This window comes from Lolium rigidum, chromosome 6 (genome assembly GCF_022539505.1).
Source record: "Lolium rigidum isolate FL_2022 chromosome 6, APGP_CSIRO_Lrig_0.1, whole genome shotgun sequence".
Taxonomy (NCBI): Eukaryota; Viridiplantae; Streptophyta; class Magnoliopsida; order Poales; family Poaceae; genus Lolium; species Lolium rigidum.
The window spans coordinates 242,969,060-242,987,319 of NC_061513.1; positions in this window are offsets into that span (position 1 = coordinate 242,969,060).

Sequence of the window (18,260 nt, forward strand, 5' to 3'; positions counted from 1 at the left end):
ACAAGACCGCCAAAGATCCCACGGTCATTGACCTTGATGGTGGGCAGCCTTGCGGTAGCTCCGCTTCTCGTGCAAGTCGTCCTCGCGGCCACAAGGCAACCAAAGCCGACATGAAGCGTGATGCCTCGTCCATGCTATTGTTTGGCACTTTGAAGGAGATGCATGCCGACAGAGAGGTGTCCACGGACAAGAGGGATGAGAGAAGGCGCCGGGAGAAAGATGAGGACAGGAAGAACTACTTCGATGTACAAAATAAGAAGCTTGAGATTGAAGAGGTCAAGGCCAAGACCAAAGCTAGAGAAATTGAGCTCAAAGAGAGAGAAATTGAGCTCATAGCAATGGCAAGGGCCCAAGAGGTGGAGTTGAAGTCGAAGGAAGTTGAGCTCAAACGGCAAGCCGAGGAGAACCTGATCATGAACGCCGACTGGACCAACATGAGCGAGGCGAAGAGAGCTTGGTTCGAGAAGAGGCAGAAGGAGATCCTAGAGCTCCCAAATTGAGTTGACCACCCAACATGAGCTCCTTCACAAGATAAGAGGAAGAGGAACAATTATTCGAACATCTCTATATGCGGACTATGCGGCTATTTTTTTGGATCCCAAGAAGGAGGACATTCAAATCTTTCCTCCATCCTCGCCTTATTCGGAGAAGCTACCGGACTCATCACAAACTTCCAAAAGAGCATGGTCATTCCCATTAGATGTCAAGATATTGACATTGACGAGGTGCTTGATGGGGTTCCGGTGATCCACGCTTCCTTCCCAATCAAGTATTTGGGGCTGCCCCTATCAGTTTGGAAGCTTAAGAGGATCGATTTTCAACCGTTAGAAGACAAGATGGCCGGCAAGCTTGTTGCTTGGGATGGGAAAAATATCAATGCAGCCGGGAGAGGGGCCCTTGTCAAATCCGTCCTCACGTCCCAAGCAATTCTCCATCTAACCCCGCTCAAAATCTCACATCTCGAGAAATTTGCGAGGGCTCTTCGGTTGAGATGGCCTTGGTTTGAATGGCGTGACCCGATTAAGCTTTGGGTGGGCATGGGTACCCCTTGTGATGAGGTGGATATGGAGCTCTTCTATGCATCCACCTGTAATATCCCAGGTTTAGAGGCAAAAAAATGAGAGAACACCAAAGTGTGCATTGCATTCATGCATAGAAAATCCGGGGAATTTTCGCGCTTTCAAATAAATCTTACCACAGTCACTGAAGTTTCACTTGACTTGCTGGAATTGAAGTAGATCATCAAGTCAAGCACTATAAACTTCACTGTGATATTTGCTAAAACCTTATTTTGGGTAGAGATGATTTGATCTATGGATTAGATCAAATGGAATTAGATTTACAACAACACATTCTTTAAGAATCAAACCCTGACTTATTAACACTTGAAAGTTAGCAACTACCTTTGTGTGTAATTTAATTCACTTATAAATAAGTTAAACTACAGGGTCTAAAGTGCATAAAAGCCACACATTCTTATTTTAATCATAACTTATTAAATACATGGAATATCATAAAACTAAATCCATTTACATTACGAATTATACTTCAAACTATTTGAATAAAACTAACTATGAGTATTTTGAAACTCATATGACCATGCCTTGGTGAAATCAAACCCAACTATCCAAAATTGAAGAATAACCTTCAACCTTAACCTTTTGACCAATATTATAATATAAATCCAATCAAAGATGGTATGATGACTCATCCACAATAATACAACTCTCCATAAGATATTTAGTAACAAATGCCACTTGGCTATCCAAAAATAAATCATATGAGAGGATAATCTCTATGCCACATAGGATGAAAATATCTACATGACTTGCTTTCCAAGCTATGCCACCTCATGCTCAAAGGATTGCTATGGATAAGGGCATGACAACCAAGCACCTTACTCATCTAACCAACATAAGAGTCACCACCTATGTGTCATGATATTAGAGCTTGCCCAAGCCTATAAATAGAGACACACCCTTCATCCATTTGCTCATCAAGTACCATGATACATGGGAACAAACACATAGAGCCACTCCATGTGAATTAGCTAGGATCAAGATGAAGAAGCTAGGAGGTGGAGGCATACCACAAGATGCGGGTTTATCGGATTTCCGAAGAACAAGCTACAGAAGATTGCAAGGTAGAATTCCCAGGCAACCCATATATTTAGAGGATCATATCATCATCTCTTAAGTAGGACCTTAGGATATTCCAAGACATTGAGAAGTGAGAGAAGTTATAATACTAATCATAGCCATGATCATACAAGAATACTAGAGTAGTACTAATCCTAGTTATTCAAGTCAATATTTGATCTTGGAGGTGGGAACCCTATTCCAATAGCAATACCTTAAGGAACCAATTCCATAATCATCACAACTTGGTATTAATTATAAACCCTAAGAATCTAGGATGAGTGTGATGAGAGGAATATTAAAGAGGGATTAGTGAGGAATGAATGGATCTTGTCTAATGCATGATTATACCTTGTGGATATAGATGATAAGTTAAACCATATGATTAATAGATCTCATGTATCACATAAAATAATAAGTATATCACTAGTAGTTAACCCCAGACCAATCCTCATGCCTTGTATGGAGGAGTAACCCTAGCTAGCCAATAAAACATAATCAAAGCTTATACTTATACCCAATTCTGGCTTGTGTATCCCATGGGTAATCCCAAATAAAAACCCTAGACCACATTTGAATCCAAGTACCACTTGGGATCATGAAAAGAACCCCGCCATGCATCATGCCTACTTATATTGCAATTTAATGAAGACTATGCAAAACCCTAAACCCTTTCACATACGATCCACCTCACATAAAATGATATGCCCTAACTTGTGTATCATGGAACACAAGTATAATCCAAGCTAGAAGTTGCTAAGAAAGATTAGTAATTATAGAGTTTAATTAACCATTTTCTCAAACCTTAGAAACAATCATTCACATAAAATCATGAACCAATCCCATTTCCTTTACCATTTGTTAAACCCTAGCCATAATTAAATAATATGTAAGTAATCAATATGGTTAAGCACTAGAAAAATAGAATATGTTCACCATGCACATGTTCTACATTCCAAACCATTTAAAAAGGTTTGGTTCCAAAATTAATTAGGAATAGAGATGAACATTAGAATTATATCAATTGGAATTTTAACTTGTGCCTTATAAGAACCCCAAATTAATCATTGATAAAATGGTTGTTTATAAACAAAACAATACAGTAGGTAGCATTATCAAATTGTTTTGATATTAAAATATTTTAGAACCTGCAAAACAAAATAGAAATCAAATTTGAATTCAAACAACAAAATAGAAAACAGAAAAGAAAACAGAAATTTGAAAAAGGAAAGAGAGGGAAACTTACCTGACTTACCTGGACCGCAGCAGCCCAAAGCCCACCACAGCAGCCCAACAGTTAGCCCAGGAGCAGTCCAGCCCACGTCCAAATACCGTTTCGCGTGCGTCAAAAATCGTGCGAGAGGAGAAAACACTTCGTCGTCGTTGTCTCCGAGCTCGACAGCGCGGCGGAGCCAGTAGGCCACGATCTCATCGTCGATAAGCTTGCCCCGGACGTTGCCAGACACTCAGAACCACGCCCAACCTCTCTCGCGTCCAAGCTTATCCGCGGACGAGGAAATCCTTGCCAGCTAGAAGCTTCCAGAGACCGCCACCTCCCGACCATGGCCGTCACCGTGTCGAGGCCAAAGGGCTTCCCTTCGCCTATAAATAGGTGGAGAGCATCGCCGTGCGCGCCTTGTTCATCTCCTCCACTCCATTGCTGCTCAGACACTTTCTATCTCTCTTACGCATCCACTCTCTGTCGCCGGAGTCGAAGACGAAGCCGACGGAGGAGGCCACCCCAGCCTCTGGCGTGTGGTCCAGGAGAAGCGCCTGGACTCAAGGAGCATCTAGGAGGAGCCCAGCATCAAGGGGAGCAAGGAATCAGGGCAATTTCGGCGTTCCCTTCTGCAGCACCTCGCCGGGAAACCTCCAATCGCCGTCGTCTCCGTCAACCATCGCCGGAGCCGACCACACCTTGAGCTTCAGGGTGAGCATACGCGTCTATAGCACCTACTCTCGCTTCCTGGCATCGCCTGTAGCCCTAGTTCGCATGTTGGCCGGAGTAGCACCGCCGCAGCACCCATCGCCGGCGACGCTCCGGTGATCCCCTCGCTAAACCATCATCACCATTCGATTCGCCTCGTTGTACTCGTTCAGTAGAGCCTAGCCGCGCATCTCGGGAGGCCATAAATCGGCGGCGCCACCATCTACTGACCGCCGGCGTTTAACCGCCGGTGAGGTCAAAGGCCTCGGTCAAATTTGACCAGTCCTTGCTGGCGTGGCATCTGACGTGTATTTAGGCCCCACTCGTCCGTCTCTGTGGCTAGAACTGTCTCGGTACATTTAGTATTTTCCAGTTATTTCAAATTCCAGTAAATAGCTAAAACTTTGCAAAATCATAGAAAATTCATATTAACTCAGAAAAATATGAATAATATATCAAAATGCTCACAAAAATAAACTCTATTCAAATAAAATATAAAACAAAAATGTGTGTCAAAATAAAAATTCACTTATTTTTAACTTTGTTAATTATGCCTTTTCAATTTATTTAAAACACAATTTGAATTAAATAATTAGTGAATTTTAAAAATTAAATTTTAACTATTCAGTAACTAAGTAAAATGTTAAGATTAATTTTCTTTATCATAATTGCATCCACTTAAATATTAGTGGTATTTCATAAACCCTAATTTGCAAATTACTATCTTCCATTTTCTTTAATTGATAATTAAGTAAGAAAATACTAAAGGCTAATATTGTTTTGGTAATTCAAAACTTGTTTATTTAAACATCTTTAGTTACCAAGTTAAGTATTTTAAAACCTAATAACAATTGTTAAACCCTAATTCTTAACTAAACCTAAATAGGAGTTGCCCTAATTATTAATTCTTGTGAAAGTTAATAAAATGCTAAAACCATTATTAATTTTGTTTCAAAGTAATTAGTGACCACATCTCTATTGTCAATTATGATTTTAAGAGTTGTACCATAATTTAGAAACCCTAATTCTAACATAAACATGAACCTTGATCTCATTATTTCATGTGATCACCCTAAATTAGTGCAACCCTAAAACCTAGGGGTTTAGCCCATGTGATCATATCCACTTCACCTTTACATGTAGAACCTTAACAAACAACCAATAAATGCATGTTCATGATCCACCAACATAAAACCAAGTCACATGAGATTATCATTTCATGTCCCTATTCTTAATTAAAACCTATATGATTCCCTAGTGTCACTTAGGAGCAAACCCTAGCTTGTTAATTAGAGTAGTTCAATTGATCACCACTCCTATATACCACCTCATTATAATCAACTCCAACCATCAAACCCTAGTAGAACCATAATGATGAACCCTAGTACCAACCTTGTGTAATAATTCACAACACATGCTCATAGCCCACTAAACCCTACTTAAGGATCATAAACCACTTAGCTTGGAAACCATTAGTGATTCCTTAGTGAAACAAATAGGAAGTTATAGTAAACTCTAACCCATAGTATCACCTTGAACCATCCTTTGATATGATGTCTAGGAGAAACCATAGTAATAAACCTGCCAATACTTGCTACATATAGACCCATTCCAACAAAGAAACAACTGGTCTCTAATAGTAAACTTAATTGAAACTAATAGTAAGCCCTAGAAAGCCATAGCTCCTATGTATAGTAGTTCATATTCTTATTTAACCTGTTCTTCAAAAGTTATTCTTTTGAAGTACAAATGTCAATCAAACCTTAGAAGTCTTAATTCTTCTTTGAAATACTCATTATTTCTTAATCAACATGTTCTTCAAAAGTTATTCTTTTGAAGTATAATACAAGTAATCATCAACCATGTCCCGTAGAACTTAAAATTGACAACTACTCTTTACATATTGTTCAATTACAAGTCCTTTATGTGTCTGCTTGTTATGATGTCTTATATCACTTGGTTATGATGCTAATATAACCAAACCCTAATAAGAACCTTGTTTGAGAACCATCCTAAAAGTGCAACACACCCTAAGAAATCTTTACAACTTATCAATCCTAAATCATCGAGATTAGGTTACGCTTGGGACGATTGCATCTCATATTATGCATTATAGCATCTTTGCCAATTCTTTAACCATTGTCTTTACCGGACAATGATGGTATTTCAGAATTTGGAGTTCTCACGTATCGAAGCTTTTGCCTGCATAATCTTGCAGTCAAGAAAGGCAAGTTCATCGCTTGCTCATTTCATTTGATTATTTGTATCAAACTATATGCAAAGTACTATACTTATCACTCATGCATTGAAAAGCAAAGTATTATTTTACAATTATGAATATGACTATGTGGTGGGCAATGGAACCATGGTATGTGTTGATATGGTGGAGGTTCCATTGCATGGGTACTACTCATCTAGGACTAAGTACCAATGCCGTCTAGTGATTCTAGCACCGTACATATCGCGTTGACCATAAGATCTATAATGGCTCTGGGGAAGTCAGCTGTATCTTTTCCCTTCTGCACGCCAACGGACTGGTAGAGCCGCGGGATGTTGGAGGCACTGCCGTAGGTTGGGATAGCCTTTTAAATCCCCATCCATATGTGATGTTGAGCTCTACGGTCTATGATGGATTGTCCAAAGTACACCGTGAGTAAAGCCGTATTATCGGGAGAAGTCTACTTGGGGTGTACGGGTGGACAAAAGGGTGGGTTTGCAGTCGCGGAGAAGGCGGTGTGGACTTGGATCTTACACCTGGCCTCACACCAAGGAAGTGTGGACGGGAAAGAATTCACCTGGTTGGCAACAAGGATAAGGTCTCTTATGGGAAAAGTAACGCACCTCTGCAGAGTGTATCAAATTGTGGATGTCACTCCCTGTTCCGGGAAGGAACTACGAACGCGGCGAGGAAAGGAACTCCACGAAGTTCTCGTCAACCTGTGAAGGCCGGCGAGCATAGTTTTCGGAATAAAATAAACCTTTTGAAGAAATGTTTATGAAAACTTGCATTGGCCTATGACTTTACGGTCTATGGCTGTAGCTAGTGCATGATACACCTATTTCCTAATATGAACTTGCTTGAGTACGCTCGTACTCATTCCCTCCCATTTGAACCCCTTCTTAGATCAAGGCACCAAAGGAGAAACTACCGTGGAACTCGAAGACAAAGGAGTCAACTGCAACAAGACGAAGAATCCAATCAAAGAAGTCAATGGAGTCAACTTCTGCATCAGCTAGAGTGGAAACTTAGACTAGTATTAGAAGAGAATTTTTCCCTAATCCTAGCACCTAAGTAGCTAGATTTCTATAGCAAGCCAAGTAGCTCTTGAACTTGAGTTAGCAATAAGATAGACTACGAGTCGTTCTTCTGGAGCTTTATTTGAAGTTTTACCTCACCGTAAAGTAGGAGGTTGTGTTGATCTTATGTAAACAACTCGTGTGTACTTCTATAGACATACCTTGGACTCGCATATGTTTTCGTTGTACTACTCGAGGGATGTAATATGAGTGGAACGGTGTTTCACTTGTGTTATGTCAACGACTTGTGTACTACACCATGCGGTGGTACGTCTGGGTCACCGCAGACTGGTATCAGAGCAAATGCTTTGACCCTAGGATTAAAACCCTTTAAAGGAGACCTATAGGTTTGGTAGTGTCTATAGGAAGTTGTATTAGCTAAGTAAACTATGCTAAGCCAACAGTTCTTTTGACTTGAGATGGGTATTCACTTGAGAATAATCCTGACACACTTGAGTCAATCTTTCTTATCTATTTTCTTAAGTAAAGTTAATTAGTTATCTTGCTTCATTTCAAATAATTAGAACACTATTGAAGCATAAGATAATGGGTGGTAGTAGACCACAGTTGGTATACAACAGATGGTAGTCCAAAGAGAGGATACAACCATAAGGAAGATATCCTATTGGAAGATGTATACCAAGACATATTATGGCTAAGTAAGAGTCGTTTAAAATGTCAAATGACTGATGTTAAGTAATGAAGATAAGTTATATAAGGTAGTACATATCTATGATGAGCCAATCATAGGAGGTATGGAAGAGTAATAGGAGTTATACAGATTTACTTTTCATGGTAAAGTTGGTAATCATATATGATTCACTTGAGAATCATGATGTGAGGGAGTAGAACATCATAAATGAGTTAACAGAAGTATGATGAGGAGTAGGATTTAAGGAATAGTTTGAAAGCTTAGGCCTTAAAATCCTAATAATTGTGCCAAGTATGTTAGAACCATAGTCCTTAATTTAAAGAAGGCTTATTTAGAGCATATCACATAGAGAAATCCTAGAGTTATAGGTGGTATATTCTAAACAATCATGTGTTTAGAGTAGACATGTTAGAACTAATTGTATAATAGGAAGTAGTCCTCAATAGCACATATATATGGTATACTATTTTGTTAGTACTTCCAAAGAAAACTAGGTTAACTTCAACTGTCCTAGGCCATTTTGTTTCAAGTTTGTCTCATTGCAAATGTGCAATTAAGATAAATGTTGAGACAAATAGTAGAAATTCACGTATTCGTGCTAAGTATCACAACCTAAACTTATCTTATGTGGTGTTATATACTACACATCTGATCCTGATGTTTAGGGATGTTTTACCCAATTACTATATTCAGGCATATAAGGATGTGTATTATAAACACAAAGCTGAATCTTCTTGGATTTTATTGGATTTTCATTGTTTGACTAGATCCATACATGAAGTTTGATTTTGATATGCAAATGCATGTTGCAATATCAAGCTCTTACTTGATGTTATAGGTCTAGAGGGTAAAGGTATTCGTGTGAGGAAGTGACGAATTCTGAAGATTTTGAAGACAAGATGAAGGCTCACTAGAAGAAGGAAGTAAAGTTGTGGGAAGTAACCACAACAATCTGAAGGAAGGATCAATTAAAACTCACTTTTATCCTCAATTAAGGAGTACTTCAACATGGAAGTACCATGAAAGTGAGAAAATAGTGAATATGGAGGAGTAGAAGTGGAGCCATGTTCATTATGAAAGAAGGGAATGCAAATGAAGTCACTTATGATACTATCTTCATAGTGTCAACAAGTGGTTATCTTACAAAACAAACCCTAGAAGAAGGAAAATAGACAAGTGAAGTCGCAGCTGGTATAATAAAACCGCAACTGATATAGGATAATCATGAAGAGAAAGTATGTGAAGTGAGGTATATCTTAACTAAAACTATAAAAGTAGCCACAGCTGGTAGGTAGATATTGATTAGAACCATAAAATAGTCCACAACTCGATATCAAGTAAGCAACATCTCGTGTTAGATAGTGCTGCAGCTCGTAACGGACAAGTCCACGGCTTAATCGTTCTTTCACTCTAAAGGAAAGAGGGATTCCGTAGTTTGGTATCCCGTAGCTGGTAAATATTTAGTTGGAGGATTCACAATGAATATCCACAATTGTGTGGATACACCACAAAGAATTCTTCGCGAGACTCTAGAAAAGTACAAACTATAACCTAGACCAAGACTAATCTTCTAACCTTGGAGTTTAATGATTAGAAGAAAGGAAGTTTGAAGATCATTAGTAAACTCCAAGGGGGAGAGGAAGGCCGAAGGAGAAGTATTAAGATATGATTTGTAGTGTGATAGACCAAGAAGAAGGTCTGAACTGAGAGGAAGTCCGATCCTATTTTCATAAGATTGGTGGAAAGTATCCATATAATAGTACTCTCAGGAGGTTGTCAGACCAGGAGCCGAGGTTCATATCTCGAGGAAGTAAGGGTTAGACCCTAACTTGAGTGGGTAATTGATAATTACTCAGAAGTAAAAGGGCTCAAGTAAGTCCAAGATAATGAAGTTGGATGAAGTAGATGTCGGAGGATAATCAAAGCTTAAGAAGGCTTAAGACCGAAGGGTTTGACCATACCAAAACTGATGATTATTAGAAAGATTCCTTTCATGGAACCTAAAGAAACCATTAGGAGGATAACTAGCATAAACTACAAGCCATGATTGGATGGACTAAATGAGTCTAATCTATTCGTAGGAATAAACCACCAGGACCGTGCCTATTGTAAATACCTTACTAAGTACCATTACTTTCGTTATGGTAATAAGGGAAAACAATACCCTACCTTAAATAAATCTCTTAGAATTAAGGTTTGGGCACCGCAGCTGGTACACCGTAGTGCCATATTACACCGTAGCTGGTAGAACCAAGTTTTGGGTACCAGATAGGAAGCTATCACCACAACCATTAGTAAAGTCCATTAGTATAAGAAGATGTCCTAATTGAAGAATCTTTGGAGAGCAAACCTATAAGCTTAGAGTGTTGGAAGAAATCATAGAATATAAGAAAGTATAAGTGCCAGACATCAGAAGACTCCAGGAAGGATCTGGACAAGGGATATATCCAATTATATCTAATGAGATCACCATGGAGTATGAAAGGATTGTGATATGTTCAAATCAGTTCCACGTTCCGAAACATGAGAGCGTTCGAACTTCGGGACGAAGTTCAGTTTAAGGGGGAGAGGCTGTAATATCCCAGGTTTAGAGGCAACAAAATGAGAGAACACCAAAGTGTGCATTGCATTCATGCATAGAAAATCCGGGGAATTTTCGCGCCTTCAAATAAATCTTACCACGATCATCGAAGTTTCACTTGACTTGCTTGGAATTGAAGTAGATCATCAAGTCAAGCGCTATAAACTTCACTGTGATCTTTGCTAAAACCTTATTTTGGGTAGAGATGATTTGATCTATGGATTAGATCAAATGGAATCAGATTTACAAAAACACATTCTTTAAGAATCAAACCCTAACTTATTAACACTTGAAAGTTAGCAACTACCTTTGTGTGTAATTTAATTCACTTATAAATAAGTTAAACTACAGGGTCTAAAGTGCATAAAATCCACACATTCTTATTTAAATCATAACTTATTAAATACATGGAATATCATAAAACTAAATCCATTTACATTACGAATTATAGTTCAAACTATTGAATAAAACTAACTATGAGTATTTTGAAACTCATATGACCATGCCTTGGTGAAATCAAACCCAACTATCCAAAATTGAGGAATAACCTTCAACCTTAACCTTTTGACCAATATTATAATATAAATCCAATCAAAGATGGTATGATGACTCATCCACAATAATACAACTCTCCATAAGATATTTAGTAACAAATGCCACTTGGTTATCCAAAAATAAATCATATGAGAGGATAATCTCTATGCCACATAGGATGAAAATATCTACATGACTTGCTTTCCAAGCTATGTCACCTCATGCTCAAAGGATTGCTATGGATAAGGGCATGACAACCAAGCACCTTACTCATCTAACCAACATAAGAGTCACCACCTATGTGTCATGATATTAGAGCTTGCCCAAGCCTATAAATAGAGCCACACCCTTCATCCATTTGCTCATCAAGTACCATGATACATGGGAACAAACACATAGAGCCACTCCATGTGAATTAGCTAGGATCAAGATGAAGAAGCTAGGAGGTGGAGGCATACCACAAGATGCAGGTTTATCAGATTTCCTGAAGAACAAGCTACAGAAGATTGCAAGGTAGAATTCCTAGGCAACCCATATATTTAGAGGATCATATCATCATCTCTTAAGTAGGACCTTAGGATATTCCAAGACATTGAGAAGTGAGAGAAGTTATAATACTAATCATAGCCATGATCATACAAGAATACTAGAGTAGTACTAATCCTACTTATTCAAGTCAATATTTGATCTTGGAGGTGGGAACCCTATTCCAATAGCAATACCTTAAGGAACTAATTCCATAATCATCACAACTTGGTATTAATTATAAACCCTAAGAATCTAGGATGAGTCTGAAGAGAGGAATATTAAAGAGGGATTAGTGAGGAATGAGTGGATCTTGTCTAATGCATGATTATACCTTGTAGATATAAATGATAAGTTAAACCATATGATTAATAGATCTCATGTATCACATAAAATAATAAGTATATCACTAGTAGTTAACCCCGAGACCAATCCTCATGCCTTGTATGGAGGAGTAACCCTAGCTAGCCAATAAAACATAATCAAAGCTTATACTTATACCCAATTCTGGCTTGTGTATCCCATGGGTAATCCCAAATAAAAACCCTAGACCACATTTGAATCCAAGTACCACTTGGGATCATGAAAAGAACCCTGCCATGCATCATGCCTACTTATATTGCAATTTAATGAAGAGTATGCAAAACCCTAAACCCTTTCACATAGGATCCACCTCACATAAAATGATATGCCCTAACTTGTGTATCATGGAACACAAGTATAATCCAAGCTAGAAGTTGCTAAGCAAGATTACTAATTATAGAGTTTAATTAACCATTTTCTCAAACCTTAGAAACAATCATTCACATAAAATCATGAACCAGTCCCATTTCCTTTACCATTTGTTAAACCCTAGCCATAATTAAATAATATGTGAGTAATCACTATGGTTAAGCACTAGAAAAATAGAATATGTTCACCATGCACATGTTCTACATTCCAAACCATTTAAACAGGTTTGATTCCTAAATTAATTAGGAATTGAGATGAACATTAGAATTATATTAATTGGAATTTTAACTTGTGCCTCATAAGAACCCCAAATTAATCATTTATAAAATGGTTGTTTATAAACAAAACAATACAGTATGTAGCATTATCAAATTGTTTTGATATTAAAATATTTTAGAACCTGCAAAACAAAATAGAAATCAAATTTGAATTCAAACAACAAAATAGAAAACAGAAAAGAAAACAGAAATTTGAAAAAGGAAAGAGAGGGAAACTTACTCGACTTACTCGGACCGCAGCAGCCCAAAGCCCACCACAGCAGCCCAACAGTTAGCCCAGGAGCAGTCCAGCCCACGTCCAAATACCGTTTCATGTGCGTCAAAAATCGTGCGAGAGGAGAAAACACTTCGTCGTCGTCGTCTCCGAGCTCGACAGCGCGGCGGAGCCAGCAGGCCACAATCTCGTCGTCGATAAGCTTGCCCCGGACGTTGCCAAACACTCAGAACCCCGCCCAACCACTCTCGCGTCCGAGCTTATCCGCGGACGAGGAAATCCTTGCCAGCTAGAAGCTTCCAGAGACCGCCACCTCCCGACCATGGCCGTCACCGTGTCGAGGCCACGTGGCTTCCCTTGGCCTATAAATAGGTGGAGAGCATCGTCGTGCGCGCCTTGTTCATCTCCTCCACTCCATTGCTGCTCAGACACTTTCTATCTCTCTTACGCATCCACTCTCTGTCGCCGGAGTCGAAGACGAAGCCGACGGAGGAGGCCACCCCAGCCTCTGGCGTGTGGTCCAGGAGAAGCGCCTGGACTCAAGGAGCATCTGGGAGGAGCCCAAGCATCAAGGGGAGCAAGGAATCGGGGCAATTTCGGCGTTCCTTCGCAGGCACCTCGTCGGGAAACCTCCAATCGCCGTCGTCTCCGTCAACCATCGCCGGAGCCGACCACACCTTGAGCTTCAGGGTGAGCATACGCGTCTATAGCACCTACTCTCGCTTCCTGGCATCGCCTGTAGCCCTAGTTCGCATGTTGGCCGGAGTAGCACCACCGCAGCACCCATCACCGGCGACGCTCCGGTGATCCCCTCGCTAAACCATCATCACCATTCGATTCGCCTCGTTGTACTTGTTCAGTAGAGCCTAGCCACGTATCTCGGGAGGCCATAAATCGGCGGCGCCACCATCTACTGACCGCCGGCGTTTAACCGCCGGTGAGGTCAAAGGCCTCGGTCAACTTTGAGCAGTCCTTGCTGGCGTGGCATCTGACGTGTATTTAGGCCCCACTCGTCAGTCTCTGTGGCTAGAACTGTCTCGGTACATTTAGTATTTTCCAGTTATTTCAAATTCCAGTAAATAGCTAAAACTTTGCAAAATCATAGAAAATTCATATTAACTCAGAAAAATATGAATAATATATCAAAATGCTCAAAAAAATAAACTCTATTCAAATAAAATATAAAACAAAAATGTGTGTCAAAATAAAAATTCACTTATTTTTAACTTTGTTAATTATGCCTTTTCAATTTATTTAAAACACAATTTGAATTAAATAATTAGTGAAGTTTAAAAATTAAATTTTAACTATTCAGTAACTAAGTAAAATGTTAAGATTAATTTTCTTTTTCATAATTGCATCCACTTAAATATTAGTGGTATTTCATAAACCCTAATTTGCAAATTACTATCTTCCATTTTCTTTAATTGATAATTAAGTAAGAAAATACTAAAGGCTAATATTGTTTTGGTAATTCAAAACTTGTTTATTTAAACATCTTTAGTTACCAAGTTAAGTATTTTAAAACCTAATAACAATTGTTAAACCCTAATTCTTAACTAAACCTAAATAGGAGTTGCCCTAATTATTAATTCTTGTGAAAGTTAATAAAATGCTAAAACCATTATTAATTTTGTTTCAAAGTAATTAGTGACCACATATCTATTGTCAATTATGATTTTAAGTGTTGTACCATAATTTAGAAACCCTAATTCTAACATAAACATGAACCTTGATCTCATTATTTCATGTGATCACCCTAAATTAGTGCAACCCTAAAACCTAGGGGTTTAACCCATGTGATCATATCCACTTCACCTTTACATGTAGAACCTTAAAAAACAACCAATAAATGCATGTTCATGATCCACCAACATAAAACCAAGTCACATGAGATTATCATTTCATGTCCCTATTCTTAATTTAAACCTATATGATTCCCTAGTGTCACTTAGGAGCAAACCCTAGCTTGTTAATTAGAGTAGTTCAATTGATCACCACTCCTATATACCACCTCATTATAATCAACTCCAACCATCAAACCCTAGTAGAACCATAATGATGAACCCTAGTACCAACCTTGTGTAATAATTCACAACACATGCTCATAGCCCACTAAACCCTACTTAAGGATCATAAACCACTTAGCTTGGAAACCATTAGTGATTCCTTAGTGAAACAAATAGGAAGTTATAGTAAACTCTAACCCATAGTATCACCTTGAACCATCCTTTGATATGATGTCTAGGAGAAACCATAGTAATAAACCTCGCCAATACTTGCTACATATAGACCCATTCCAACAAAGAAACAACTGGTCTCTAATAGTAAACTTAATTGAAACTAATAGTAAGCCCTAGAAAGCCATAGCTCCTATGTATAGTAGTTCATATTCTTATTTAACCTGTTCTTCAAAAGTTATTCTTTTGAAGTACAAATGTCAATCAAACCTTAGAAGTCTTAATTCTTCTTTGAAATACTCATTATTTCTTAATCAACATGTTCTTCAAAAGTTATTCTTTTGAAGTAGAATACAAGTAATCATCAACCATGTCCCGTAGAACTTAAAATTGACAACTGCTCTTTACATATTGTTCAATTACAAGTCCTTTATGTGTCTGCTTGTTATGATGTCTTATATCACTTGGTTATGATGCTAATATAACCAAACCCTAATAAGAACCTTGTTTGAGAACCATCCTAAAAGTGCAACACACCCTAAGAAATCTTTACAACTTATCAATCCTAAATCATCGAGATTAGGTTACGCTTGGGACGATTGCATCTCATATTATGCATTATAGCATCTTTGCCAATTCTTTAACCATTGTCTTTACCGGACAATGATGGTATTTCAGAATTTGGAGTTCTCACGTATCGAAGCTTTTGCCTGCATAATCTTGCAGTCAAGAAAGGCAAGTTCATCGCTTGCTCATGTCATTTGATTATTTGTATCAAACTATATGCAAAGTACTATACTTATCACTCATGCATTGAAAAGCAAAGTATTATTTTACAATTATGAATATGACTATGTGGTGGGCAATGGAACCATGGTATGTGTTGATATGGTGGAGGTTCCATTGCATGGGTACTACTCATCTAGGACTAAGTACCAATGCCGTCTAGTGATTCTAGCACCGTACTTATCGCGTTGACCATAAGATCTATAATGGCTCTGGGGAAGTCAGCTGTATCTTTTCCCTTCTGCACGCCAACGGACTGGTAGAGCTGCGGGATGTTGGAGGCACTGCCGTAGGTTGGGATAGCCTTTTAAATCCCCATCCATATGTGATGTTGAGCTCTACGGTCTATGATGGATTGTCCAAAGTACACCGTGAGTAAAGCCGTATTATCGGGAGAAGTCTACTTGGGGTGTACGGGTGGACAAAAGGGTGGGTTTGCAGTCGCGGAGAAGGCGGTGTGGACTTGGATCTTACACCTGGCCTCACACCAAGGAAGTGTGGACGGGAAAGAATTCACCTGGTTGGCAACAAGGATAAGGTCTCTTATGGGAAAAGTAACGCACCTCTGCAGAGTGTATCAAATTGTGGATGTCACTCCCTGTTCCGGGAAGGGAACTACGAACGCGGCAGGAAAGGAACTCCACGAAGTTCTCGTCAACCTGTGAAGACTGACGAGCATAGTTTTCAGAATAAAATAAACCTTTTGAAGAAATGTTTATGAAAACTTGCATTGGCCTATGACTTTCTGGTCTATGGCTGTAGCTAGTGCATGATACACATATTTCCTAATATTAACTTGCTGAGTACGCTCGTACTCATTCCCTCCCATTTGAACCCCCTTCTTAGATCAAGGCACCAAAGGAGAAACTACCGTGGAACTCGAAGACAAAGGAGTCAACTGCAACAAGACGAAGAATCCAATCAAAGAAGTCAATGGAGTCAACTTCTGCATCAGCTAGAGTGGAAACTTAGACTAGTAAAAGAAGAGAATTTTTCCCTAATCCTAGCACCTAAGTAGCTAGATTTCTATAGCAAGCCAAGTAGCTCTTGAACTTGAGTTAGCAATAAGATAGACTACGAGTCGTTCTTCTGGAGCTTTATTTGAAGTTTTACCTCACTGTAAAGTAGGAGGTTGTGTTGATCTTATGTAAACAACTCGTGTGTACTTCTATAGACATACCTTGGACTCGCATATGTTTCTGTTGTACTACTCTGAGGGATGTAATATGAGTGGAACGGTGTTTCACTTGTGTTATGTCAACGACTTGTGTACTACACCATGCAGTGGTACGCTGGGTCACCGCAACTGGTATCAGAGCAAATGCTTTGACCCTAGGATTAAAACCCTTTAAAGGAGACCTATAGGTTTGGTAGTGTCTATAGGAAGTTGTATTAGCTAAGTAAACTATGCTAAGCCAACAGTTCTTTTGACTTGAGATGGGTATTCACTTGAGAATAATCCTGACACACTTGAGTCAATCTTTCTTATCTATTTTCTTAAGTAAAGTTAATTAGTTATCTTGCTTCATTTCAAATAATTAGAACACTATTGAAGCATAAGATAATGGGTGGTAGTAGACCACAGTTGGTATACAACACATGGTAGTCCAAAGAGAGGATACAACCATAAGGAAGATATCCTATTGGAAGATGTATACCAAGACATATTATGGCTAAGTAAGAGTCGTTTAAAATGTCAAATGACCGATGTTAAGTAATGAAGATAAGTTATATAAGGTAGTACATATCTATGATGAGCCAATCATAGGAGGTATGGAAGAGTAATAGGAGTTATACAGATTTACTTTTCATGGTAAAGTTGGTAATCATATATGATTCACTTGAGAATCATGATGTGAGGGAGTAGAACATCATAAATGAGTTAACAGAAGTATGATGAGGAGTAGGATTTAAGGAATAGTTCGAAAGCTTAGGCCTTAAAATCCTAATAACTGTGCCAAGTATGTTAGAACCATAGTCCTAAAGAAGGCTTATTTAGAGCATATCACATAGAGAAATCCTAGAGTTATAGGTAGTATATTCTAAACAATCATGTGTTTAGAGTAGACATGTTAGAACTAATTGTATAATAGGAAGTAGTCCTCAATAGCACATATATATGGTATACTATTTTGTTAGTACTTCCAAAGAAAACTAGGTTAACTTCAACTGTTCTAGGCCATTTTGTTTCAAGTTTGTCTCATTGCAAATGTGCAATTAAGATAAATGTTGAGACAAATAGTAGAAATTCACGTATTCGTGCTAAGTATCACAACCTAAACTTATCTTATGTGGTGTTATATACTACACATCTGATCCTGATGTTTAGGGATGTTTTACCCAATTACTATATTCAGGCATATAAGGATGTGTATTATAAACACAAAGCTAAATCTTCTTGGATTTTATTGGATTT